This window comes from Schistocerca cancellata, chromosome 9, assembly GCF_023864275.1.
Source record: "Schistocerca cancellata isolate TAMUIC-IGC-003103 chromosome 9, iqSchCanc2.1, whole genome shotgun sequence".
Lineage (NCBI taxonomy): Eukaryota > Metazoa > Arthropoda > Insecta > Orthoptera > Acrididae > Schistocerca > Schistocerca cancellata.
This window is the reverse complement of record NC_064634.1, coordinates 91,748,556-91,776,096: the sequence shown is the minus strand read 5'-3', so window position 1 is coordinate 91,776,096 and position 27,541 is coordinate 91,748,556. Positions and strand designations below refer to the sequence as shown.

General features: G+C 43.1%; 1 protein-coding gene across 1 annotated transcript in view; it reads left to right on the top strand.

The window, feature by feature from the left end:
* Positions 1-27,541, top strand: part of LOC126101208 (uncharacterized) — a 111,743-nt gene that overhangs the window by 15,955 nt on the left and 68,247 nt on the right. The window lies entirely within an intron of this gene.

Here is a 27,541-nt window from a genome sequence, read left to right as displayed (position 1 = left end):
CTTACCTTTAAGTGTGAAATTGGATTTCTAGAAACATTTAACTGTAAGCTTGATTAGCCACATGGTGGTTTTGTCTTTTAAGAAACTTCAGGTGTCGTTCTTATGGTGTTTCTGAACGTAAAATGAATAACGTTCTTGTGATGTGTAGCTCAAGCTAGCTAAAACGAACAATTCTTATCATACGTTTCACTTGTCGCGAAGGGAAACTTCAGGTTCAATTTGAGTAGAAGCATCAGAGGAAAGGAATCCGGATTTTGATGTGAAGCTCACTAAGATAGCAAGTTGTGCCAACGTAAGTGGATAGCTCTGGTACACTGCCCGATTGTGCAGCTACAAGTAAATAAATGCTGTAGCCAGCTGTCAGCAGTACATTCTCCATCTACATCAATATTCCGCAAACCATTGTGAAATGCGTGGCAAAGTCTTCTTCCCAGTTAATCAGTTATTAGAACTTCTTTACGTTCCAGTCACTTATATGGAGACCGGAAGAGGGATCTCTGCGTCTTCTAATAAATCTGATGTCTCTGGAAGGACCGTGGTTCAGATCCTTGCCATGCCATCCAGATTTCCATTTTTGTGGCTTCCCAAAATCGCTTAAGTAGAATGGTAGAATGGTTCCTGTGGAAGGGCTAGATCGTCCGCTTCCCCATCGGTCCCAGTTGGAACTTGTGCTCAGCCCATAATCATCTTGCTACCGACACGACGCTGATATCTCTCCTTCCAGCCTTCCTTTTGTCGATGCATGAGAGATGTTCGTTAGCAGATATCTGGTAAACTATGTGATCAAAAGTATCCGGACACCTCCAAAAAATACCTTTTCATATTAGGTGCATTGCGCTGCCACCTACTGCCAGGTACACCGCATCAGTGACGTCAGTAGTCATTAGACATAGTGAGAGAGCAGAATGGGGCGCTCCGCGGAACTCACAGACTTCGAAAGTGGTCAGGTGACAGGGTGTTACTTGTGTCATATGTCTGTACGCGAGATTTCCACACTCCTGAACATCCCTAGGTCCACTGGTTCCGACATGATAGTGAAGTGGAAACGTGAAGGAACACGTACAGCACAAAAGTGTACAGGCCGACCTCGTCTGTTGATTGACCAAGACCGCAGACAGTTGAAGACAGTCGTAACGTGTAGTAGGCAGACATCTATCCAGGCCATCAAACATGTATCACAAACTGCATCAGGATCCATTGCAACTACTATGAAGGTTAGGCGAGAGGTAAAAAGAAAGTAGGATTTCATGGTCGAGTGGCTGCTCGTAAGCCACACGTCACGCCGGTAAATGCCAAACAGCACACCGGTTGGTGTAACGAGCGTAAACATTGGACGATTGGACAATGGAAAGAAGGTGTGTGAAGTGACAAATCACGGTACACAATGTGGGGATCGGTTGATAGGGTGTGGGTATGGCGAATGCGCGGTGAACGTCATCTGTCAGCGTGTGTAGTGCCAACGGTAAAATTCGGAGGCGATGGTGTTAGAGTGTGGTCTTTTTCATGGAGGGGGCTTGCACCCTTCGTTGTTTTGCATGGCACTATCGCAGCACAGGCCTACATTGATGTTTAAAGCACCTTCTTGCTTCCCACTATTGAAGAGCAATTTTGGGATGGCGATAGCATCTTTCAACACGATCGAGGACCTGTTCATAACGCACTGCTTGTGGCGGAGTGGTTACACCACAGTAACATCCCTGTAATGGACTGACCTGCACAGAGTCCTGATCTGAATCCTATAGAACACCTTTGGGATGTTTTGGAATGCCGACTTAGTGCCAGGCCTCATCGACCAACATCGCAACCTCTCCTCAGTGCAGCACTTCGTGAAGAATGGGCTGCTGTTCCCCAAGAAACCTTCCAGCACCTGATTGAACGTATGCCTGCTGTAGTGGAAACTGTCATCAAGGTGGGCCAACACCATACTGAACTCCAGCGCTACCGATGGAGGTCGTCACGAACTTGTAAGTCATTTTCGGCCATGTGTCCGGATAGTGTTATTTTCAGCCACTTCCTCACTCCAAAAATTTGTGAACCCGTTGAATGTATATTCGAGAGCCGCCACTGCCTAAGTGACTTGCATTTCTGTATTCCCGAAATTTACTGAACAGTTTCGTACTTCCTTCTTTCGTCGATGAGTTGCAGCATTCCTGTTTTACCCATTATTTCCTTGCATTTACCTTCCTTGTATATGTGTTTTCCTTTCCAACTTCTGTGATTACCCTTTTTAGAGATGTCGATTCTTTTTCAACTGAACCACCGTCTGAGCTAATCGTTATCGCAGTATCTGTACCCTCGGAAAACTACAAGCGTTCCAGTTATTCCTTAATACTTCTATCTCCCACTTCTTTGGGCAGTGACTCTTTATGACCAGCCTCTTAAACTTCAGCCTACCCTTCATCATTACTAACTGAATTCTGAGTATATATCTGCTCCTCTTTACGCCTTACAGTCCAATATCTGATTTCCAAACCACCGTCTCGACGTTATGAAATTCAGCTGGAATCTTAGCGTATCTCCACCCTTTCTTCAAGTATTTCTCATCCTGTTCTGATTCTTGAACATAGTATTCGCTATTACAAGGTGAAACTTACTGTAGAGCTAAGTAGTTCCCACTCCTCTCTCTCATTCCTACTACCAAGCCGAAACTCTCGTGTAATCCTTTCTTCTATTCCTTCCTCTGCAGCCGCATTCGAATCTCAGATGACTTTTAGATTTTCGTCTCCCTTTTCGTACTGAATTACCCGTTCAGTATCCTCACAGATTTTCTCTATCATTTCATCTTCTGCTTGCGACGTTGACATGTATACCTGAAGTTGTCGGTGTTGACTTGCTGTCGATTCTGATGAGAACTGTGCTATCACTCAACTGTTCGCAGTAAATAATTCTCCGACATACGTTCTTATCCATAATGAATCCTAGTCCTGCTATAACATTTACTGCTGCTGTTGATATTACCCTATACACGTCTGATCAGAAACCCTTGTCTTCTTTCCATTTCACTGAATTAACCCCACTACATCCTGAGTAAGATTTAGTGGTTCCATTTTGAGATTTTCTAGCTTCCCTGCCACGTTCAAACTTTTGACATTCCACGCTCCTCCTGGTATAGCGTTACCCTTTCGTTGAATAATACTTTTCGTCATGGCCATCTGCCCATAGGCTGTGCTCTCCCTGAAGTCTAAATGGGGGACTAATTCGGAACATTTTGCCAGTGGAGAGGTCACGATCACACTTTGTCAATTACAGGCCACACGTCCTGTGGATACGTATTATGTGTCTTTAATGCAGTTGGTAATGTTTCCGCCCTTTCGAGCAGTCTCCTACCCCAAGAGTGCCATGCAGATCTGTCCCTTCCTCTGCTCTCTTTGGAAAGGGCGTCGGGAGAAGGACGGTGACTTCTTTTGCCGGAAGTCGTCGGCCGTCTTTGCTGATGGTTTTTATTCAGAATTTAAGCGGTACTGGGGTTACAGCCGTAAGGAATGAATTTGAAGACATCACACGCCGGAAAAGAAAATACGATCGCTTGCATAAAAAGCCAGGATGAAATTCGAGGAATCATATAGAAATTAGCCTCGCTGACAAACATCTGGACGAAAATGGAGGTAATTGCTGAAGTGCTAAATTTCATGTCCACTGCAAAAATGATACCAACAGTACGTTACGACATCTCATGTATCTGCGTTCCCACCAGCAACCGCGGAAGAGGTTCTTCGCGAAACCTTTTGAACAATTACCTAGATGCGAATGCTAATATCAAACATTTAGAAGGAAAACTGAATAGTAGTGAGAAATTGGAGGGAATACAAGGAACCTGTAATACTGACGGCCTACAAGGGCAACGCTACGGTCTTAATGTCACGTGCGAGCGACAATAAGAAGAGTTTTGATCTTCTGAAAGACGTTGCCTGCTGACTAATATATTTCGAACATTCAGATAACACCGAGAGGAAGTTATGACAGTGTCAACGAATCAGGCGTGCCACATAACGTGATTTAGGGTCGTTTAACTCCGGCAGCGCTACCACCACGACTGTACGTCCTTCTTAAAATACACAAGGAGGACGTTCCTCTAAAGCCCATAGTTCTGGGGCACCAACATGTCTGCCTGGCAAAATATTTTGAATAGATAGGCAGTAAATACGTAGGGAAGAGTGAATACCACACCCTCATCTCAGCTCTCATTGCACAATACCCTATTCAACTGTGACCCCTCAATACTAATATTTTTGCCGGTTTAGAGTAGTCTCTCTATCAGAGTTTCGATTTCTGAAGCCTTGGAAATGCTCGAGGAAATTTCGAAGATCGTTTCACTGGACATTTTAGGTACGTTCTAACGTCAAACTGTTTACTGTTAGCCGGAAAATATTTACGAAGAAACCGGTGGGGTGGCGTAGCAACAAGTAGTCTGTCCTTGCTTGTGGCGAACATGTGCAATGGAACACTTTCAACTAAAGGCACCAGAATCCGCCAAGTTCTAACCAACGCGCTTCTATCGATACGTCGACGACAGACGCGATTAAGGTGTGGCCTCATGGAACGAATGAACCTGAAGATTATCTGGAACATCTAAAGTCTATCAATGCTAATATAAAATTCACGATTGCACTTGAAAAAGAGGACCAACTACCTTTCCTTGTCGTGTTAATCAACAGAATGCCGCACTGATTACTTTGTCACAGTATGCCTAGAGATCCGCTCACGGTTGGCCTCTATCTCCATACAATGAGCCACTTTCATTTGTCAAATGTCTCTGAGCACTACGGGACGTAACATCTTAGGTCATCAGTCCCCTAGAACTTAGAACTATTTAAACCTAACTAACCTAAGGACATCACACACATCCATGCCCGAGGCAGGATTCGAACCGGTGACAGTAGCGGTCGCGCGGTTCCAGACTGAAGCGCCTAGAACCGCTCGGCCACTCCAGCCGGCTTTCATTTGTCATAAAGAAATTCGATGCTTAAGTCTCTGCTCCACAGAGCTGGAATTCTTGCAGACGAGGGGAACACCACCGAAATAATTTAACACCAACGAACACTGTTAGGAAGGAATGGCTACTCTAGACAGCGCAATTGAATGAGAGCTTCAGTCAAACGCAAGAAAGGCTGAGAAAGAAGTCGAGACTGAGAGAAAGTGAGGACAAGAATCTCTTACCTACCTTATGGTGGCCCAATATCCGGAAATATCGGGGAAATCATACGGAAACATGGCAGCCAGTGTGTTTCGCTCCAGTTAACAAAGATAAAAAGTCTTCGTAGTAATGCCGAAGATGATCTACGTCCCTGGAAGTCGGGCATGTAAGCATTCCAGCCGACTGTGGCATATCTTACGTTGAATGGGCTATTATAGCAACTTATGGCAGAGGTAAGTAACTTCAGCGACACACCCGACTAAAACGCATGAAAAAATCAGCCGTCGGCAAGCACAGACGCAAATTAAATGAAAAATTGAAATATTATGACATGAGAGCCGTGGCGCGAACACCATGACCCTTGGTCACCGTAATTAAGAATGGTATCGAAATAATCATGTCAGAAAACTAATAAACTGGGACGGCGGTTTCAGTTTAAGTAAGGATTGAGCTGAGACACTCAATTTGTGAACCTCACGCCGGACATCATTTCCACCAGAGCCGAGAAATGCTAAAAGAACGTTTGTTTAAGAGAAATTCATTACTGGTTTGGCAATAAGTATCAAAGTTGCCCATATATGGCCACTGAAATTCATGTTAGATAACAAATGTCATTCGGCGGGACACTCTGCTGCGACTGACATGTTTGACAGCAACTGCAGGTGAACGAACAGCACTATGACTTTCACGTTATCGCAGCCCCAAACACTGCATGAGCAGAGTTGTATCTGTTCCATGCTCCCCAAAAACATGAATTGCTGCGTGAAACCCAGGTTACATTTCGGTTTTTCAGCTCTCGTATCATTATGAAGAAGGTATTTAAACTATTGAGTATAATTTACGACTTGCAATGTTTTGTTATTCCGATTTACAATGTAATGGTCCTTCGCACATGTATGCATATCGGAAGAAACCACGCATCGTAAATCGTAATAAAACACGTACAGCAATATCGTACTTATCCGCCGTCACTCGAAAAAGGACTTTCAAGCAAAGTGTCTTGATCTGTGCTGGAATACACATAATGGATGTGCGAGTAAAGGTTGTAGACACATGGTTGACGACATACGTAAATGGTCGCAGGTCGTGCTCGGATACCTCGATGGTAAAGCGACCGGTCTCGACAAGCGGAAAGTCCGGGTTCGAGTCACGGGCCAGGACAAATTTTCATTGTCGTCATTCCTTATACAGCTCATAATTGTCCATATTCGCAACTGCGAATACATTTTGTACAATTCTTTTGAAGTGGACTTTTTGGAGCACACTGTTTACATTTCGTAACGAAGCCAACGATGACACGTGTCCTTCGTATACGACATCATAATATGAAAAGCACGACCCTCTTTCCATCTTCCCACCCCTCCACCATCTCTTCCCCTTCCCCTATTCCCTTCTTCAGTCAGTCACTGTGTACTCTTAAGATTAGACCGCTGATCACAGCATAATACCTTACAGACCACTAAAATGGAACAGTCAATCACAGTGTAGGTACCTTCGCTGTACTGAAAAGTATACGAACGATGTGAATGTTTTTTTCTTGTGCCATATTTACTCCAAACTCCAGAGAGAGAATAAGGCAAAGATGGACAAACAAAGAGGAAAGAAATGCAGTAGAAGAAGAATGGGTAGCTCTGAGAGATGAAATAGTGAAGGCAGCAGAGGATCAAGTAGGTAAAAAGACGAGGGCCAGTAGAAATCCTTGGGTAACAGAAGAGATATTGAATTTAACTGAAGAAAAAGAAAATATAAAAATGTAGTAAACGAAGCAGGCGAAAAGGAATACAAACGTCACAAAAATGAGATGGAGAGGAAGTGGAAAATGGCTAAGCAGGGATAACTACAGGACAAATGTAAGAATGTAGAGGCGTATATCGCTAGTGGTAAGATAGTTACTGCCTACTAGAAACCTTTCGAGACCTTTCGAGAAAAGAGAACCACCTGTATGAACATCAAGTTCTCAGATGGAAAACCAGTCCTAAGCAAAGAAGGGAAAGCAGAAAGGTGGAAGGACTTTATAGAGGGTCTATACAAGGCCATATACTTGAGGGCAATATTATGGAAATAGAAGAGGACGTTGATGAAGATGAGCTGGGAGATACGATGCTGCGAGACGAATTTGACAGAGCACTGCGAGACCTAAGAAAAAATAGGCTGTGGGAGTAGACAACTTTCCACTACAACTATTGATAGCCTTGGGAGAGTGAGCCATGACAAAACTCTACCATCTGGTGAGCAAGATGTATGACACAGAGGAAATACCCTCAGACTTCCAGGCGAATACAATAATTCTAATCCCAAAGCAGGCAGGTGTCGACAGATGTAAAAATCACCGAGGTATCAGTTTAATAAGTCATGGCTGCAAAATACTAACACGAATTCTCCACAGACGAATGGAGAAATAGGTAGAAGTTGACTTGGAAGATCAGAAATGTTGGAACATGAGGGGCAATTCTGACCCTACGACTTATCTTAGAAGATAGGTTAAGGAAAGGCAAACATAGGTTTCTAGCATTTATAGGCCTAGAGAATGCTTTTGGCAGTGTTGACTGGAATACTCACTTCCAAATTATGAAGGTGGCAGGGGTAAAATACAGGAAGCGAAAGGCTAGGTACAATTTGTTCAGAAATCGGGCTGCAGTTATAAGAGTCAAAAATGGCTCTGAGTACTATGGGACTTAACAGCTATGGTCATCAGTCTCCTAGAACTTAGAACTACTTAAGCCCAACTCACCTAAGGACATCGCACAACATCCAGTCATCACGAGGCAGAGAAATTACAAGAGTCGAGGTACATGGAAGGGGAGCAGTGGTTGGGAAGGCAGTGACACAGCGTTGCAGCCTATCCCCGATGTCATTCAATCAGTATACTGATCAAGCAGTAAAGGAAACAAAAGAAAAATGTCGTGTAGGATTAAAATTCATGGAGAGGAAGGAAAAACTTTGAGGTTTGCGGATGACATTGTAATTCTGTCAGAGACAGCAAAGAACCTGGAAGAGCAGTTGGCCGGAATGAACAGTGGCTTGAAAGGAGGATTAGTGGCCGAGCGGTTCTAGGCGCTTCAGTAGGGAACCGCGCTGCTGTTACGGTCGCAGGTTCGAATCCTGCCTCGGGCATGGATGTGTGTGATGTCCTTAGGTTAGTTAGGTTAAGTACTTCTAATTTCTAGGGGACTGATGATCTCAGCAGTTAAGTCCCATAGTGCTCAGTGCCATTTTTTTGAATGGAGGATCTAGAATGAACAACAAAAGCAAAACGAGAGTAATGGAATGTAGTCGAATTGTCATGTGATGCTGAGGGAATTAGATTAGGAAATGAGACACTTGAAGTAGTAAATGAATTTTGCTATTTGGAGAGGAGAGCAAAATAACTGATGATAGTCAAAGTAGAGAGAATGTAATATGTAGACTTGCAATGGCAAGGAAAGCGTTTCTGAAGAAGAGAAATTCGACAACGTCGAGTATAGATTTAAGTGTCAGGAAGTCTTTTCTGAAAGTATTTGTGTGGAGTGTAGGCATGTATGAAAGTGAAACATGGACGATAAACAGCTTAAACAGGAAGAGAAAAGAAGCTTTCGAAATGTGGTGCTGCAGAAGAATGCTGAAGACTAGACGGGTACATAACGTAAATAATGGGGAGGTACTGAACAGAATTGGGGAAAAGAGGACTGTAAGGCACAACCTGACTGAAACAAGAGATAGGTTATTAGGACACGTTCTGAGGCATCAAAGATCACGAATTTAGTATTGGAGGGAAGCGTGGAGTGTAAACGTCGTAGAGGGAGACCAAGAGAGGAATACACTAAGCAGATTCAGAGGGGTGTAGGTTGCAGTAGTTACTGGGAGATGAAGAGGCCTGCACAGGTTAGCAGAGTATGGAGAGCTGCATCAAACCAGTCTCAGGACTGAAGACCACCACAACAACAACAACAACAACAACAACAACAACATACCCCAAACACTAAACGGATGTAAATTGCGGTGTTTTGGCTGTGTTCAAATCTATCTGATTGCTCTAAACTGTTTGCCACGGTCTAAAGTATTTACATAAAAATTATGTAGCGGGTATAAATTGCAATATTTAGTACCACTTTACGGTTGTGTAAAAGTAAGCGAGCTCGAAGTTTTTTTCAAAAATGACGCCGTACCTTGTGTATGTAAAACTGTAAATTTCTTTTCCTCAGGTACAAAGAATTTTCAAACTAATAATTACCTATATCTAAAGTGTTCTATAGTGCTCTTCAAGTGTTACAAGGCAGCGAGACAGGCATTAGGAAGACTGAACTCGCTGAGTGTTTTGCTGGTCCTACAACTGTGGTTTTGACGTGGAATCCAGTTGGCGTAATGGAGAGAAGTCTTCAGGAGCAAAGAAAAGGTGGGGCATACCTGGAGAGAGTGTTATAGATGCATTTCTTTTAATAGCACATGTAGACAACATGGTAAGTAACATCGGAAGTTTCATGAGACTTTTCACGGAAGATTCTGTTTTCTGATTTTAGCGAAATGCAGGAAGACCTGCTGAGGATCGATGCGTGGTACAGGGGATGGCAGTTGACCGTCAACACAAACAAACGTAACGTGTTGTGTATACACAGACAGAGAGACCCATTACTCTATGGTTACACAACTGCAGAACAATGAGTGGTAACAGTTGCTTCTCTAAAAATATCTAGGACTACGCATACAGGGAACACCACATAAAATTAATTGTTGGAAGGGCAGACAGGTACCACACTGGTTCATTGGAATAACCGTCAGATACTGTAGCCCATCAGGAATGGTGGTAGCTTACAAAACCCTACTAGAATATTGCTTATCAGTACGGGATCCGTAAAACGTATAATTCATTGAGGAAAATGAGGAGAACTAAAATAGAGCTGAGCATCTCACTACAGGTTTATTTAACAACCACGTAAGTCTCAGACGACTGGTCAACCAACTCCACTGGCAGACACTGCAAGAGAGGCGTTTTGGATCATGGTGAGGTTTACTATTAAAGTACCGAGAGTGTACAGTCCTAGAAGTGTCGACAAATGCGTTGCTCCCTCCTACGTGTATCTCGCGAAAAGACCATGAAGATAAAATTAGGGAGATGAGAGCCCACATCTTATCCTAGCCTAACAATCATTAGATCTTGCTAAACACATAGTGTCGGGGAAACGAAGTTGGTAGTTTCCTGGTCTTAGTGCATGATGTGCTACAAACTGATTTCTCAGACGACAGGTGGTTTTATATTCCTTAAAGTAAGTGTTAATGCTTCTTTTTGTAGTTCCTATACACTGAGTTTAAACTTCAAAGGATATGACATACACCTGCTGTGAAAAGTGCTGGGAGTAGGTCCTTGACAGTTTCCAATATTCGGGCACCTCTCTTGTGGTTTTAGATCTACGTCAGTACTTCAGTACTGTGTTTTCTAAATACTTTGTTGAGAAGGTCCATGACCGTTTATACAAATGGGAGGATAACTTTCACTTTAGTTGGCTCTATTCCCTTAGAAGGTCTAGTCCAGTATGAAATGCCCGTAAATTCTTTCCGATTTATATTTACATTCTATCACTGTTTACAATGCACAGTTGGCTTATTAATCACTACATTGACCGATACTAGCCAGCATTGCTGATACTACCTGTGTCTGTACTACTGCATGTCGGGGTGTGAATTAGAGCTGATCACTGACAGAAAAGTCTATATGAGCTACATGTTCCCCATAAGCTGCTGTCAGCTAAAGAGAGCTGTTGTGTTCTGGAGGAGCGGACATTAACTACTTGAGATATACCGGGGCGAGGAGGCGGCAGCTTAAGACGTTAGAAGCCGCAGAACATCCGTAGTACAGACAGAGCAGATGGGAGGCTACGCTCTGGTGGACCAAAAAAATACCTCGGGGTAGTGTACCTAGTGAAAGACCTTTGTGAGTGCAACAAGGGGGAGAAGACATCCTTTTTTGGTGCAAAGGAATGCGCAAGGTCACAAACAACTGTCGAGAGGTAACTTCCGAGGAATCTTCTCATGGGAAGCACTGGGGTACTCTTCTCACTGAAAAACAGAGACGCGTATTTGATTGTCGGAATGCTAAAACTGTAGGACAGGACGTGGAAACGCGCAGAAAATCTTAAAGTAGTATGAACTTCCGGCGACTGGCTGGCAGATTTATGACCGGTGTAATTGGAGGTAACGTTTTTGCAACGGCTGCCGGGATTCTTCACCTGAGTACAGGTTTAGGTGTCATATGTCCTAGGGGGAGTGGGCGTATGGTGTGGCTACAGTTACCTGTGCGGATAGTCGAAGACACTTGCCGCTGGTGATCGATCTTAAGATTTCGCTGATGATAGCTACAAGGGAGAATTTGGTGGTTAGATTTTAAGATTTGTCTTGCAACAAGCAGGACGGGAAATCGTTTCTCTGTGAAGAGCGTTATCATTATGTTTACTTGTGTGACGATTCTTTACTTCTCTTACACACACTGAAATACTTCTTTATGGAAGAATACTTGAGCTGAATTTCCGTTGCAGGCTTGTGAGCAAAGAGAAATCTTGACTCATTTTCTGTCTTGTACTGAAGGAATTTCAGCCTTAGGAGATTGCAGACGGCATGTTGTGTCTATTCTGTAGGAAGACATTTACAGTTACTCTATGTACGACATGCTCACAGTGGCCTACAACCCAACGAGCAGATTATTGGTGCAGTATAATTGCTGTTCATACTTCAGTAGGTGATATGCACACTTCGTTTCAGAAGAAAGCGAAACCCTCACAGCAAATTTGTTTGTCTACTGAGCTTTTTGTGAAAATGTCAGTCAGGTTGTAGGTCTCCTTTTTGTCATTGATAATCAGTATCAGCCAGCTTTGTCACTGTCTGATAAAAGGGACCCAGTCTGAAGAAAGTCAATCACATGTTTTCCCAATCTCGAAATTACATTTAGTGTGGAATGTTACATCGGTTGCTTGATATTTATACAATGTTTTTCTCTCAGCATGATTTTTGAGAGTAATTCATCTACGGCATCCGAGCTTTGATTCATTCTAGTAGCGTACCGATGGAAGTAATTGGTTTGATTTGCTAGACTGAAGTGAAGTAAAACCACAACGCGATACTTCATTTAACGGAAATCCCTAGGTATAGGCTGTCAACGGCAGGGTCGTTTAATTATCTGTGGGCCTGAGAATTCCACTGTGCAGACAACATTACGCAACCACATATACAAATGCTGTTGTTTGATCTTCAGACGGAAGACTGGCTTGAAACAGTTCTCCATGGTACTTTATCCTGTGCGAGCCTCTCCATCTCTGAATAAGTACTGCAGCACACATATTTCTGAAACTGCTTACTGTATTCATCTCTTGGACTTCCTCTACGATTTTTACCTCCCACACTTCCTTCCATCTCAGAATGTGTTCTATCAAGCGATCCCTTCTTTTGGTCAAGTTGTGTCACATACTTTTGTCTCCCCAGTTCTGTTCAATATTTTCTCATCAGTTGTGTGATCTACTCACTCATTCTTGGAGATCCTTCTATAGCACCACATTTCACAACCTTCTATTCTCCCCTTATCTAAACTGTTTATCATCTATGTTGCACTTCTATATATGGCTACAGACCATGTAAAGACTTTCAAAAGACTTCCTAACACTTAAATCTATATTCTATGTAAACAAAATTCTTATCTTCAGAAACACTTTTCTTGCCAATGACAGTCTAAATTTATATCCGCTCTACTTTTCCCATCTTTAGTTACTTTTCTGCTCAAATAGCAAAACTCGTCTATTACTTTAAGCGTCTCGTTTCCTAATCCAATTTTCTTGGCATTCGACTACATTTAGTTATCCTTATTACGCTTTTGTTGATGTTTATCTTATATCCTTATTTCAAGAAACTGTCCATTCTGTTCAGCTGCTCTTCCAAGTCCTTTGATCTCTCTGGTATAATTACTATGTCATTGGCAGACCTCAAAGTTTTTATTTCTTCTTCGTGAACTTTAATTCCTATTCCAGATTTTTGTTTGGTTTGCTTTTCCGATTGTTCAGTGTACTTAGTGAATAACATCGGGGACAGGTTACAATAATGTCTCACTCCCTTTTCAACCAATGCCTCCCTTTCATGCCCATTGACTCTTATAACTGCCATCTGGTTTCCACAATAGTTGTAAATAGCCTTTTGCTCCTTGTCTTTTACCCTGATACCTTCAGAATTCTACAGTATTCCAGTCTACATTGACATAAGCTTCCTGCAAGTCTACAGATTCAATAAATTTAGGTTTACCTTTCCTTAATCTAGCTTCTAAAATTAGTTGTAGGGTCAGTATTGCCTCGAGTGTTCGTACGTTTCTCCGGAATCCAAACCGATCTTCCCAGAGGTCTGCTTCTACGAGTCTTCTCTTGTGTTGAGAAGTCGTGTTAGTATTTTGCAAACGTGACTTATTAAACTGATGGTTCAGTAATTTTCATACCTGTCAAACAATGCTTTCTTTGGGGATGAAATTATTAAATTCTTCTTGATGTCTGAGGGTATCTAGCTTGTCTCATACATCTTGCTCACTAGGTGGATGAGTTTTGTCATGGCTGGCTCTCCCAAGGCTGTCAGTAGTTCTGACTGAATATCGTGGAATCTTGTTTCGACTTAGATCTTTCACAACTTTGTCAAATTCTTCTCGCAGTATCATATCTACCATCGTATCTCTTACTGTGTCCAATTCCCTTTCAATAATATTCTTTTCAAGTTCATCTCCCTTGTAGAGACACTCTATGTACTCTTTCCTCCTTATATGCTACAAACAGCACCAGCGTTTACACCCTACTTATCTCTTTGTCACAGCATGTGTTTCTTGTGAATGCTGTTCTTCATTTATCGAGCTCGTGTTCCTAGTATTGCTGTTTACCAATTCATTTAGCCTGATTCACCAATGTTTTGACCACTTTTCTTTTCTGCATGTGATGATGACTGGAATTTCTGCAATAGCAGATCATGCACTAGGACTGTGTATCCCTGACACAACTTAACGTAAAAGTAGAATTCGTATTAGGTAAGCTGAGGTCCTAAGTATTAAATAAAACAAACAGCAGTAACTATTCCCCACTACAAATCCATACCATACATCACTGCAACTTCGCTGTTTTAGGGAACAGGATGATAATGTCACGAACAGACCGTCCCATGGGTACATAGTTCCGCTTGATGAGCTTGTTTTCAGTCTGTAACGGCTTTCTGAGTCATTAAAACTCCTGATGATGTCTGCAGGATTGGGAGACGACATGTGAGGATCAGAATTATTCCTTGGACCACAGCCTAACGCCTATAATGCTAACATAAGCTGTAACACCCCACCCGTCACTTATCTGGTTTTGGTGTGAGTTCACCCCAGGTAATTGACTAACAGATCAACAGAGAGTGCAAAACAGCCGCAATGTCGGATAACGCAAAGAACGTAATAAGGCCCTGTGACTCCTGATTGAACTGTGGTGGCAGTGTTGACATTAACTGATTTAGAATTGATCCCTCTTAATTAAAAGGGGTGCACATTGATGTCATATTCAGCTATTGAACACCAGACGCAAATGTTGAACATATTATTACGAAAGTGACTTGGGATTTCAACTACTTGATTGAAAACAGATGCAGTCGATTAGCACAGATTTATTTTTAACTCACGACCTTCAATCATCACATTACGTGACTCTCCTAACAGGCAGTGGTAATAAATTGCGTTTGCGTGGAGTAAAGCGCGAGAACTCAAAAGTAATTCCAATCGACTGACCCAGGCGCAATGCGAAGTGCGAAAAGAATCTACACTACACGGCCCATGAAACCATTGTGGAAAATTTGTCGACGTGATCCAACAAATTAATCAGTGGCCAGAGAGGGCGCAATATCACCAAATACAGCATGTCATCGTTGTGCATACTTAGGTTGACCTCGTCGTGCTGCAAGGTTGCGCTCGTCTATTCACTCCTAGCTATCTTGCTCAGTACATAGGTGAACCAAAACTTCCTATCTCCAAGCCCAATGGTACCATTTGCTAGGTCCTAAACTGCAGAGATGCTCACTCGTTCCCAGGCAAGCTGAGTAATGAACGCCACGTCCGCACTTTAGGCAAGCTGGGAACAGAAGAACTCTATGAAGATATCTCACAGTCCGGTCTTCGCCTGAGTTTCCTGTCCAGCAAAATCACTTACACCAATTGCAGCGCAAGTCGCGTTCATTATGCATCACTTGCCAGTGCTGACCAATGCCTGCTCTGGGAAGTGAACAAAATCCCCCAAAATTTCCCTTCCTCTCAACTTCTGCTATATAGCTCCTCCTAGGCCACCCATCAAGGTAAGCGTCTGCACAAACACCAAGTTTTCCGGAATTCTGACTCCCAGGAGAGTACTTAAAATTCTTTGGTCTTACGTTCCCATTGGAGGCCGGCGTGTTTCATTCTGTCGCTCTGCCCCTGATTTGCTTCAGACTCTGTGGACCGTGAATTCAGCATGAAGTTGCTATAGTCACAAACACGCATATTTTGACCTCTGTTGATCACTCCACCATAGCTTTGCGGGGGCTGTCTCGCATGTTTCACAGAAAACAGGTCGACGGACATCTATCAACAGGCGTACAAGTTCTCCGTCTGTATCCCGGTACACCAGCATGGAGTTGGGGTCAACCACCCACTTACTGTCTCTCATCTTAAGGCGGCTGGAGGCCATGCACTGTTACCATTTTCTCAGAGCTTGAGCCACCCTAAGCTGCCTATTGTCGCTTCACTTAGCCGCTTCCCTGGCGGCCACGGTCAATTCTGAGTACTTCCCTGGGGTAAACTAGCCTCTAGTAAATCGACGTGTTTCCACAAAGTTTTCATGTCGTGTGAATTACTTTAAAACCATCACCTGATATTAATTATTCTAATATGTTCATACTATACCCTCTACAAGATGCATTGTGCCTTGTCAGTAATTTTTGTTCAGCCCTACTGTTCGCTCAACATGAGTTAGTTGATCTTTAATGACTTCATGTAAGGGTCATAGTTCTTGCCATCTTACATAGCCCCTCTCTTCAAATCAGTTTTGTAGTACAGGTGATGACTCCTATGGTGTTACCATCTGTGGTACAAAATTAATATCTCCATAACTGTTATTGTAATCCATTCGCATGGTTAGCTATGGGCGATTGATTACCACTGCCTCCTCTCTGATGCACAATACCACTTATTTCTGGGGTACCTGCCTTCAATGAGTGGATTTACTGTTATAGACGTGGTCATTATTTAGTCTCATTTTACTTTAATCTCTGTCGATTCCTGAGACAATTATTGGTCAGAGTACTCAAAAGAAAACTACAATTATATTACAAGGACACATGTTGCAACAGGCAAATACACATGTTTAAGCACCTCTGTGCTTGTCATTTGAATGGCAAGACATGCAATGATATCTTAAGGTCCATTCACTCTCAGTTATCCATCCCTACTCGACTTAAATTACTAAAAACATACATGAACAATATTCGTGTAACATTTTCTGAAGTTGATAGTGGTTGCTTTCATTCAATGATATGTGACTGCCCGTTTGATATTTTATAAATATAGTTTTTTTTTGTGTCTCACTGTCTCTGGACGTTTATATCGTGCGTGGTGTAAGTGTCATCTTTACACAATTCAACAAGTTCTAGCCCAGCCCAGTGTCTGGAATTGTGTACACACATGTACCTTTTTTTTATACATATCTATGAAACACAACCAAAATAAGAAAAATCATTACGTATTTAGCAACCACTGTTGTGTATTTGTAACAAGGTATAAGTATGAAATATTGTTCTAACACAAAGAGACGTGGCACGACAAATGTATGACGTTTGAACAAATGGCACATTTATAACATCATAACCTTCTTGTAACATAATTCATAAACAGAACAAATGAGCACTTTACGTTTTCTTGTGGTGCATGTTATTCATTTGAATCCACACTGACTCACTCACACACACGACACAAGTTTATTGCAGGAACGGAAGTGACATTAGTTCTGACTAGCGTGTTGAGGGATGGCTAACTGCTGAGAAGAGAGCAACGTCGATTACCGAGATCGCGCCACAGGCACCCGCATCTTCTTGAGGCAGGATGGCTCTCTCCTAAGAGCTCGTTGTTTACATCTTATCAGACAGGCACAAGACCCTATCGGTGCATCTATGATCGGTGACCTCACGCGGCTCAGCCACAAGTCTTTGCTCGTTCTATAGACGTTTTAGGGCAAGGGAGGGACCGTGATCAGACAAGAGCCTAATTTTTGCTCAGGCCTTCAAAGTTGGTGTCATTAGGCACAAACGGTCATCTGGGCTGTCGCTCCACCTGACGTGGCGAGCAACAAATATAGAAACCTTTTTGGACCTCTTCATTGCTGCCCCCGAGCGGCAATGTGTACTGAGACCAGGTCCGACCTCTTTGTTAGAGATGCTAGATCTCACCTCTCCTTGGCTGCTGAGTTGACCACCGGCCCCGTTGAGTCAGGGCGTGGTCTGCATGCCATCATCATCGTCAGCTGTGTGCTCCCCTCATTGCTGTCGTCCTCGTTCCTTGTCAGCTCGTGTGTGGTGTGCCAGGTGTCGTAGCTTCAACTCCCTCTTGCTCAGTTACGCCACCTTAACACACTAAGACAACTAATTTTAGTACATGGAAAGTGCTCATGTTTAACCATCAGTATCATACCTTTTTTTTAAGACAATGAACTGGTTTCATTACAAAAGGAATAATTTTACTTGTTTGTAAATCCACTTCAGGATCAATTAAAATAGAAATGTAACAGAACTTTTTTTATACATAAACATAAAAATATACAAGATAACTTCCTTCACAGTCGTTCACACACACACACAGAATCAAGGGATAGGGAATCAATATTATCTGGACAGGATCCCATTACCATTTCTAACTACCAGTTCCTACAACTAACACGGTGTTGGCCAACCCGACTAGATATTTACTATTTACTACTTTTTATCTCTAATCTTGGTTTTTTTCTTGAGTTCCCTATGTGGCAGACGTCCCTCTTACTATGCCTGCGAACATGTATAAAATACAGCAAACTTAGACATGTGTCAGTCTTACCAAGATTTTTTGTTGGAAGTATGGATAGCGTCCTTTTTCGTGTTCTATTGCGACACTTCTTCTCTCCTCTATTTTCTTCCCGTTTTCTCCTTTTGTCACGAATGGTTTTATAAGGCCTGTGAACATGTTTCGGATTAGCAATGTCATAATGGCACAACACAAATATAGCTCACTGCTCACACTCGCAGTTGTTACACCATCTTGGTATCAACAAGTATTTCTGGCGTATCAATGCTGCTGTTCACTCTGTAGATGATTACATCCGGTTGTTTTTACCATGCACTGGGTGCGATAATTCACGCAACTGCGCATAGCTGTCCACCTCTTACGTATTCAGGGGGATTCGAGATGCGTCGGTGCGTCCTCGTAACGACCTATGGGACTGGCCACCTTAAATATGTTCTCCAATGACGGAGATATAATCACGGGGAACTTTTCTGTTGTTTACAGGGTTCCTAATCTATCTTTTTCTAGGGGTACGAACAGAAATACTTGTTTTCCGTTCTTTAATCATGTGTCTTTACAAAATACTCTAGTGCACTTCATTTTCTCAACATCTAGAGGCGAGATATCATTCTTAATAATAAAAACACAAAATATAGGCACATATAAACGAGACATTCTACCACTAAGATCAGTACATATAGAAACAAACAAGACACTTTAGCAAAATCCTTATTCTAAGCCTATATTTACTACGTCTGCGCTCTGGTCTAGTCATTCGTAATCCTGCCCGTTAAGGTGGGATGGACCAGGCTTCGGAGGGCGGACTTCGACCTCTTCCTGGTTGTTATTTTCGTAAACATTATTCCTGTTCCTTCCCGATTGCTGATTACCGCCCCAAGTCCTTTGTAATTTATTATGTTGCACCGGAGAGTGTCGCTCATCTTCCATGTACCTTCTTTTCGAGTGGCCATTACTCTTATTTTGATTGTGGCCGTTGTAGTTCAGCACTGGCCTACTATCCCACTGAGGTCCATTATTGCGACTGTTGTTATTTTATTCACGCTGTCGGCGTTTCTCCCGCGCCTGTTCCTCTTGAAATGCGAATTCCAGTTCGCGCAAAATGCCCTTAAATACCTCAGTATCACTACCACTACGACCGGCAAGTGATTGTTGATACGAGATGGGAAGCTTCATGTAGCATAATCTGATGATTTCCGCACCGCTACATGGGTTGTCCAGGTACTGGTTCCTTTTTGTCATATTTCTCAAAAAATTTGACCGGACGCCGGTACCCTGCCCCTTACATATCTCTGGACATCATAATTTCTTGTTTGATCCTTTTTTGAATTTCTTTAGACCAATACTTGCCCAAGAAGGTATTTTTGAATTCTTCGAACGAGACGCTCGTCTTCGCTACATTTCTCATGTACTCAGCGGTCGCGCCCTCCATATGGGAGCACACAAAATCCAGCTGGCACATAAATGGCCAGTGTGGGGGCAAGATAACTCGAATTGTCCCATAAAAGTTTTTGGATGCAAGCTATTGCATTCGTCCTTGTAGTGATGGAACTTTCGGACTGATACAAAATGCTTGTAGTCAAACCGGTCATCATTCCAATTATCATTTCACCCGTTCTTACGATTCGTATGAACTTCGGGACGTGGACTAATTCGTTCCGACACGCTATCGTCATCTCTCCCCCTCTCTATGTTCGACAGTTGTTCGGTACACCTAATCAGCCGACAATTGTGCTCACTGGACTGCTGCGTGCTGTCCGTGTTTACCTCAGTCGTTACCTCAGAGCTGTGTATCAAGGCGTGGCTCCCTTTGCTTATAGTGTCAACTTTGTCACACCGTGAGCGGTTATGTGTGTTCCGTAAAGTGACGGTTCAGTCGATGCAGTAATTACACCCTTCTCCTTTCTTGATGTCTCTGTAATGAGACGTTTTACCTCGTCCTCTAAATTTCTTTTTAATATCGCCACCTCCTCTTTCAACATGTCGTTAGGCCCTATGTCCGGTAGCTCTTATTGCTTTTCTTCGACACGTTTTATCCGGCTTTGTTGCCTTGGTTACATGACCTTTCCTACTTTTGCCGTACTTTGCGTGGAGTCCCGAGATTCTCTCGCTATTTTCCTTGCACCTTTCACAATTAATTTGGCTTCAGTTGCCGTTCGTTTGATGATGGCAATCTCTACCTCTATTTTGACGCTGAGATTCTTTACCTTCTCTTTTACTTTCTTATGAACTTCCGTGAGCCTACCTTCTCTTTTACTTTCTTATGAACTTCCGTGAGCCTATAGTTCAGCTCCGATTTCGCCTTTTTAATTTCGGCATTAAGGTTCTCTTTCAGCTCCGAATTCGCCTTTTTAATTTCGGCATTAAGGTTCTCCTTCAGCTCCGAATTCTCCTTTTTAATTTCGGCATTAAGGTTGACCCTCGGCTCTTTCACCTCCGAATTCGCCTTCTTAATTTCGGCATTAAGGTTGGCGCTCTGCTCTAAGTTCACCGTTTGCATCTGTTGCAACAGGTCCGTAATGCTTTTGAGAGTAGCCGAATTTAGATCCTCGTTCTTTTGTGGTTGAAAATGCGACTCTTATCCTCTGTTCTGAGGAAACCTTAGATATCTAGACAAGTACCGTCTCCGCGCCCCTGTCGGATCACTTGTGAATGAATCGTTTGATAATGATCGGACACCGTTTTGTTCCAACACACTCTGGCTTCTTAGGCTGGATCTTTCATACTTATGGATTAATCCTGTACTCCCTGCGTCCCCCGAGCCCTCAGTATCAATGCCTGAAACAACGTCCTTGCTATTCAGCGCACTAAACCAGTCGTGAGACGTAGTATCAGGAAGTTTCAACTCGCGTTCGTCACGCTCATCGGTAGAGCTTTCCCTACTGTCACCCAAGTTCTCCCGAGTAATAGTCTGATTATATTCTGCCATTGTCTTGTCTTTTCCCCTCGTTATCATTTGCACTTTTATGTTACACGAAAACTCAATACCCAGGTACCCCTTACTCTCAATAATTAGATAACGCAAAACATATATCAGGACACAAATTGATATACTTGGTGTGAGCAGTGACCCGACAAATAGTTCATGAAGCATTCCCCAAAAGGGGTAGTACCAATGATTGTGTTCTGTGTGCTCAGCATCGGCTGATTACTGCACTGCACATCAAAAGTACTCCAACAAATCACAAATACAATGTAGAGGCACTTATAAATGTCAATTTCAAAGGACAGCACATGAGGAAGATAATGTAACTTATTGTAACTAGTGCTACCCGTTTTTCAATTAAAAATGGCTAAGCAATGGATCTCGTGGAAAAATTTCCTCTTTCAAGTCTACTTCCTATCAAAACCCGCAGTATTGTATCCTGGCATGGGTAAGCCATACGTAACACCCCACCCGTCACTATCTGGTTTTGGTGTGTGTTTACCCCAGCTAATTGACTAACAGAGAGTGCAAAACTGCCGCAATGTCGGATGACGCAAAGAAAATAATAAGGCCCTGTGATTCCTGATTGAACTGCGGTGGCAGTGTTGTCATTAATTGATTCAGAACTGATCTATTTTAATTAAAAGGGGTGCAAATTGATGTCATATTCAGCTATTGAACACCAGATGCAAATGTTGAACATATTATTAAGAAAGTGACTTGGGATTTCAACTACTTGATTGAAAACAGATGCAGTCGATTAGCACAGATTTATTTTTAACTCACGACCTTCAATCATCACATTACGTGACTCTCCTAACAGGCAGTGGTAATAAATAGCGTTTGCGTGGAGTAAAGTGCGAGAACTCAAAAGTAATTCCTATCGACTGACCCAGGCGTAATCCGAAGTGCGAGAAGAATTCTACACTACATGGCCCATCAAACCCTTGTGGAAACTTTGTCGACGTGATCCAAAAAATTAATCAGTGGCCGGAGAGGGCGCAATATCACCGAATACAGCGTGGCGTCGTTGTGCAGACGTCGGCCGACCTCGTCGTGCTGCGAGGCTGCGCTCGTCTACCCACTCCTAGCTATCTTGCTCAGTACATAGCTGAAACAAAACTTCCTATCTCCAAGCCCAATCGTACCATTTGCTAGGTCCTAAACTGCAGAGATGCTCACTCTTTCCCAGGCAAGCTGAGTATAGAACGCCACGTCCAAACTCTAGGCAAGCTGGGAATGGAAGACCTCTACGGAGACTTCTCACAGTCCGCTCTTCACCTCGGTTTCCCCTCCAGCAAAATCACTTACGCCAATTGCAGCGCAAGTCGCGTAAATTAAGTATCGCTTGCCAGCGCTGACCAATGACTGCTCCGGGAAGTGAACAAATTCCCACAAAATTTCCCTTCCTCTCAGCTTCTGCTATATAGCTCCTTCCAGGCCACTCATCAAGATTAGCATCTGCACAAACACCAATTCTGACTCCCAGGAGAGTACTTAAAATTCCTCGGTCCTACGTTCCCATCGGAGGCCAGCGTATTTCATTCTGTCACTCTTCCCCTGATTTGCTTCAGACTCTGCGGACCGTGAATTCAGCGTGAAGTTGCTATAGTCACGAACACGCATATTTTGACCTCTGTTGACATCTCCACCGTAGCTTTGCGGGGGCTTTCTCGCATGTTTCACAGAAAACAGGTCGACGGACATTTATCAACAGGCATACAAGTTCTCCATCTGTATCCTGGTACACCAGCATGGAGTCGGGGTCAACCACCCACTCACTGTCACTCATCTTAAGGCGGCTGGAGGCCGTGCACCGTTACCGCTTTCTCAGAGCTTGAGCCGCCCTAAGTTGCCTATTATCGCTTCCCTTTGCCGCTCCCCCGGCGGCCACGGTCAATTCTGAGTACTTCCCTGGGGTAAACTAGCCTCTAGTAAATCGACGTGTTTCCACAAAGTTTTCATGTCGTGTGAATTACTTCAAAACCATCACCTGACATTAATTTTTCCAATACGTCCATACTATACCCTCTACACGACGCATTGTGCCTTGTCAGTCATTTTTGTTCAGCCCTACTGTTCGATCAACGTGATTTAGTTGATCTTTAATGACTTCATGTAAGGGGCAGAGTTCTTGCCATCTTACACAGCATTATCGCAAATAAATGGCGTAAAAGAATGCTTTTTAAGTCTTGCCATGGTGACATTCAGTTGGGCTTTATGATATGCATCCTGCAATCGCAAGTCACATATTGACACTACCGCTGACTTACCTTATACACTCCTGGAAATGGAAAAAAGAACACATTGACACCGGTGTGTCAGACCCACCATACTTGCTCCGGACACTGCGAGAGGGCTGTACAAGCAATGATCACACGCACGGCACAGCGGACACACCAGAAACCGCGGTGTTGGCCGTCGAATGGCGCTAGCTGCGCAGCATTTGTGCACCGCCGCCGTCAGTGTCAGCCAGTTTGCCGTGGCATACGTAGCTCCATCGCAGTCTTTAACACTGGTAGCATGCCGTGACAGCGTGGACGTGAACCGTATGTGCAGTTGACGGACTTTCAGCGAGGGCGTATAGTGGGCATGCGGGAGGCCGGGTGGACGTACCGCTGAATTGCTCAACACGTGGGGCGTGAGGTCTCCACAGTACATCGATGTTGTCGCCAGTGGTCGGCGGAAGGTGCACATGCCCGTCGACCTGGGACCGGACCGCAGCGACGCACGGATGCACGCCAAGACCGTAGGATTCTACGCAGTGCCGTAGAGGACCGCACCGCCACTTCCCAGCAAATTAGGGACACTGTTGCTCCTGGGGTATCGGCGAGGACCATTCGCAACCGTCTCCATCAAGCTGGGCTACGGTCCCGCACACCGTTAGGCCGTCTTCCGCTCACGCCCCAACATCGTGCAGCCCACCTCCAGTGGTGTCGCGACAGGCGTGAATGGAGGGACGAATGGAGACGTGTCGTCTTCAGCGATGAGAGTCGCTTCTGCCTTGGTGCCAATGATGGTCGTATGCGTGTTTGGCGCCGTGCAGGTGAGCGCCACAATCAGGACTGCATACGACCGAGGCACACAGGGCCAACACCCGGCATCATGGTGTGGGGAGCGATCTCCTACACTGGCCGTACACCACTGGTGATCGTCGAGGGGACACTGAATAGTGCACGGTACATCCAAACCGTCATCGAACCCATCGTTCTACCATTCCTAGACCGGCAAGGGAACTTGCTGTTCTAACAGGACAATGCACGTCCGCATGTATCCCGTGCCACCCAACGTGCTCTAGAAGGTGTAAGTCAACTACCCTGGCCAGCAAGATCTCCGGATCTGTCCCCCATTGAACATGTTTGGGACTGGATGAAGCGTCGTCTCACGCGGTCTGCACGTCCAGCACGAACGCTGGTCCAACTGAGGCGCCAGGTGGAAATGGCATGGCAAGCCGTTCCACAGGACTACATCCAGCATCTCTACGATCGTCTCCATGGGAGAATAGCAGCCTGCATTGCTGCGAAAGGTGGATATACACTGTACTAGTGCCGACATTGTGCATGCTCTGTTGCCTGAGTCTATGTGCCTGTGGTTCTGTCAGTGTGATCATGTGATGTATCTGACCCCAGGAATGTGTCAATAAAGTTTCCCCTTCCTGGGACAATGAATTCACGGTGTTCTTATTTCAATTTCCAGGAGTGTAGCTTGATATGTACTTCTAGTGGAAGGTAAAAAATGTTATTTCATACTGAAAACTCCTCTTTGAAATGGATATCAAAGTCAGTCAAACAATATAATGACCCTCAAATTAATTATTTTCTTTCCAAATCTAAAATTATGCACAATTACATCAGTAACGCTAAATAGTGTAAATTTTACGTAAATATTTCACTGTTTTATAGCATACACACAAACGTTTCCGTCAAATTTTTGTATAAAACACCAAGGTGACGTCAAAAGGAAGTACCCCAATGGTATTTTCATTCCTAACCATATGTTAATGCATAAATAACATTCTAAATAGGCAAATAAACTTTCTAAGAAATCGGCGAACTAATGTAAAACATAAATAGTTAAAGCATCTTTTGCTTAAAAAAATGGTTCAAATGGCTCTAAGCACTATGGGACTTAACATCTGAGGTCATCAGTCCTCTAGATTTAGAACTACTTAAACCTAACTTGTTGTGACTTGGCAAGACAGCCAAGCCACTATGATTGGTAGTCGAAAAGCACGCGTTTAAGCTCACGCAGGCTGGCGTGAGGTCTGGAACAGGACAATGTAATTAATATAGCCAATAAGGTACGTTGCTGCTGGAATACTTAACTTTAATTCATAATTGGTGAACATCGGTCTGACGGTACATGCATCACAAGATAAATGGCAACTGATAATGGTGCCTTGCTAGGTCGTAGCAAATGACGTAGCTGAAGGCTATGCTAACTATCGCCTCGGCAAATGAGAGCGTAATTTGTTAGTGAACTCTCTCCAGCAAAGTCGGCTGTACAACTGGGGCGAGTGCTAGGACGTCTCTCTAGACCTGCCGTGGCGACACGCGAGTCCGTCGTATACTAGCGGACCGCGGCCGATTTAAAGGCTACCACCTAGCAAGTGTGGTGTCTGCCGGTGACACCACATAACTAACCTAAGGACATTACACACATCCATGCTCGAGGCGGGATTCGAACCTACGACCATAGCAGCAGCGCGGTTCCGGACTGTAGCGCCTAGAACCGCTCGGCCACAGTGGCTTGCTTTTGCTTAAGAAATGGAATTAATGAATTAGTAACTTAAACTTCCGAATATCTGCAAAGATACATCAGCAACGCAAATTATTGTATTTTTGTGTCAAATATCACAATGATACGAAGCAAATATATGCACGTAATCGTATCCATCAAATGTGTACCAGAAACATTGCTGTAGAATCTCTAATTAAGTGCCTTGGTGCTGTATTTATGTCAAAACGATTATGGTCAAGAGGCAGCAAGTTAAATGGACGATGTCATTTAACTCACCTGACCAAGCTTATAACTGCAGACAGAACATATTGGCTAACATTCTAGGCAAACACACATCAGCATTATCGCCAATAGCTGGCATACAGACATTCTGTATTACTGGAAAAAGTAATTAATTGGGCCCGCTACTCTTGTTCTGAGCCGCAATACACACTTCAATCAAATCTAAATTGTTCTATGATCCTTGACCAGTCTTACAATGCTTGTCACATATTACAATACTGTCTCCGCATCAAAAATCGTAAAGGGAATTCTCATTTCAATCTGAGTAAATGTTATGGAACACAATATCATCAACTAAGGGTTTTCGGTATTGTTTCACCACCAATTTATTGGGAGACAGAAATAATGTATGATCAGAATAATATAAGTGATGGTGTTAACTGGAAAATGTTGATTTTTATCATTAATGAGTTGGTCTAGTCTACATTATGCATGAAACTAATTGCTCTATTATTTATCTTCTCTCTAAAGCATCTTATAAAGTTATGCAATGTAAACATCACATAGACACATAAACAGAACGCACACACACACACAAAAACACACACACACACACACACACACACACACACACACACACACACACACACACACATACTACATAGCGATACACCATTTCAGGAACGAAGAATGTCTTAATACTACAGTGTGTCACTTAGCTGTAAAACTTCTCTTACCTCTGCACAAATGAAGATGGGGAGGAACCTCTTCAAAGGAGGTGACACTGTCCATGTCTCAAAAATTTGATCTCTTGGTAAAATTATTTACTTTTTCTCGACTAAAAAAGAAATATTGTTTGCTTGCATCAGAACAAAATTGCAAGGTTTCGAGCACCCAACACATTTTGAAAGCTCAGTAGAATGGTAACTTAAATACTCTCACATCTAAGCTATCGGTGTGACTTATTAAAATTCACGCAATTTCCTTATTGACAATACTTAAATGCATTATTTATTAGTAAGTGGCCATAGTTAGATCTCTGTACTACACACTAAATTCATTTACATATGTAAAAATTGGTTGAAAAACACTCATGGCCACAACTGCATATCTGACTTAAGGAGAAATGGGCACTGAGGAATTAGCAAAGCAAAGAATGCAAGCGTTTTATACTCACCAAATCATGTGCTAGATACATCTGGGAACATCTGGCTCAGTGGAGTAATTTAACTATTATTTATCTACATAGCAGTCATTGCTCTTATATGTAGTTTACCAGTTCCAAAGTCATTGTCAAGCTGATACATTTTTCTGAAAACTGATACATTTTTAGGCAAGTTGATACATTTTTGTTGCAAGTATATATTTATGCACACAACATCAAATATTTGAGTACGGTATTTCTACACTGGACTCATCATTTTCACTATAAACGATAAATTTCATGTCACACATTCATACACTACCAGTTTACCTTGCACCTTTT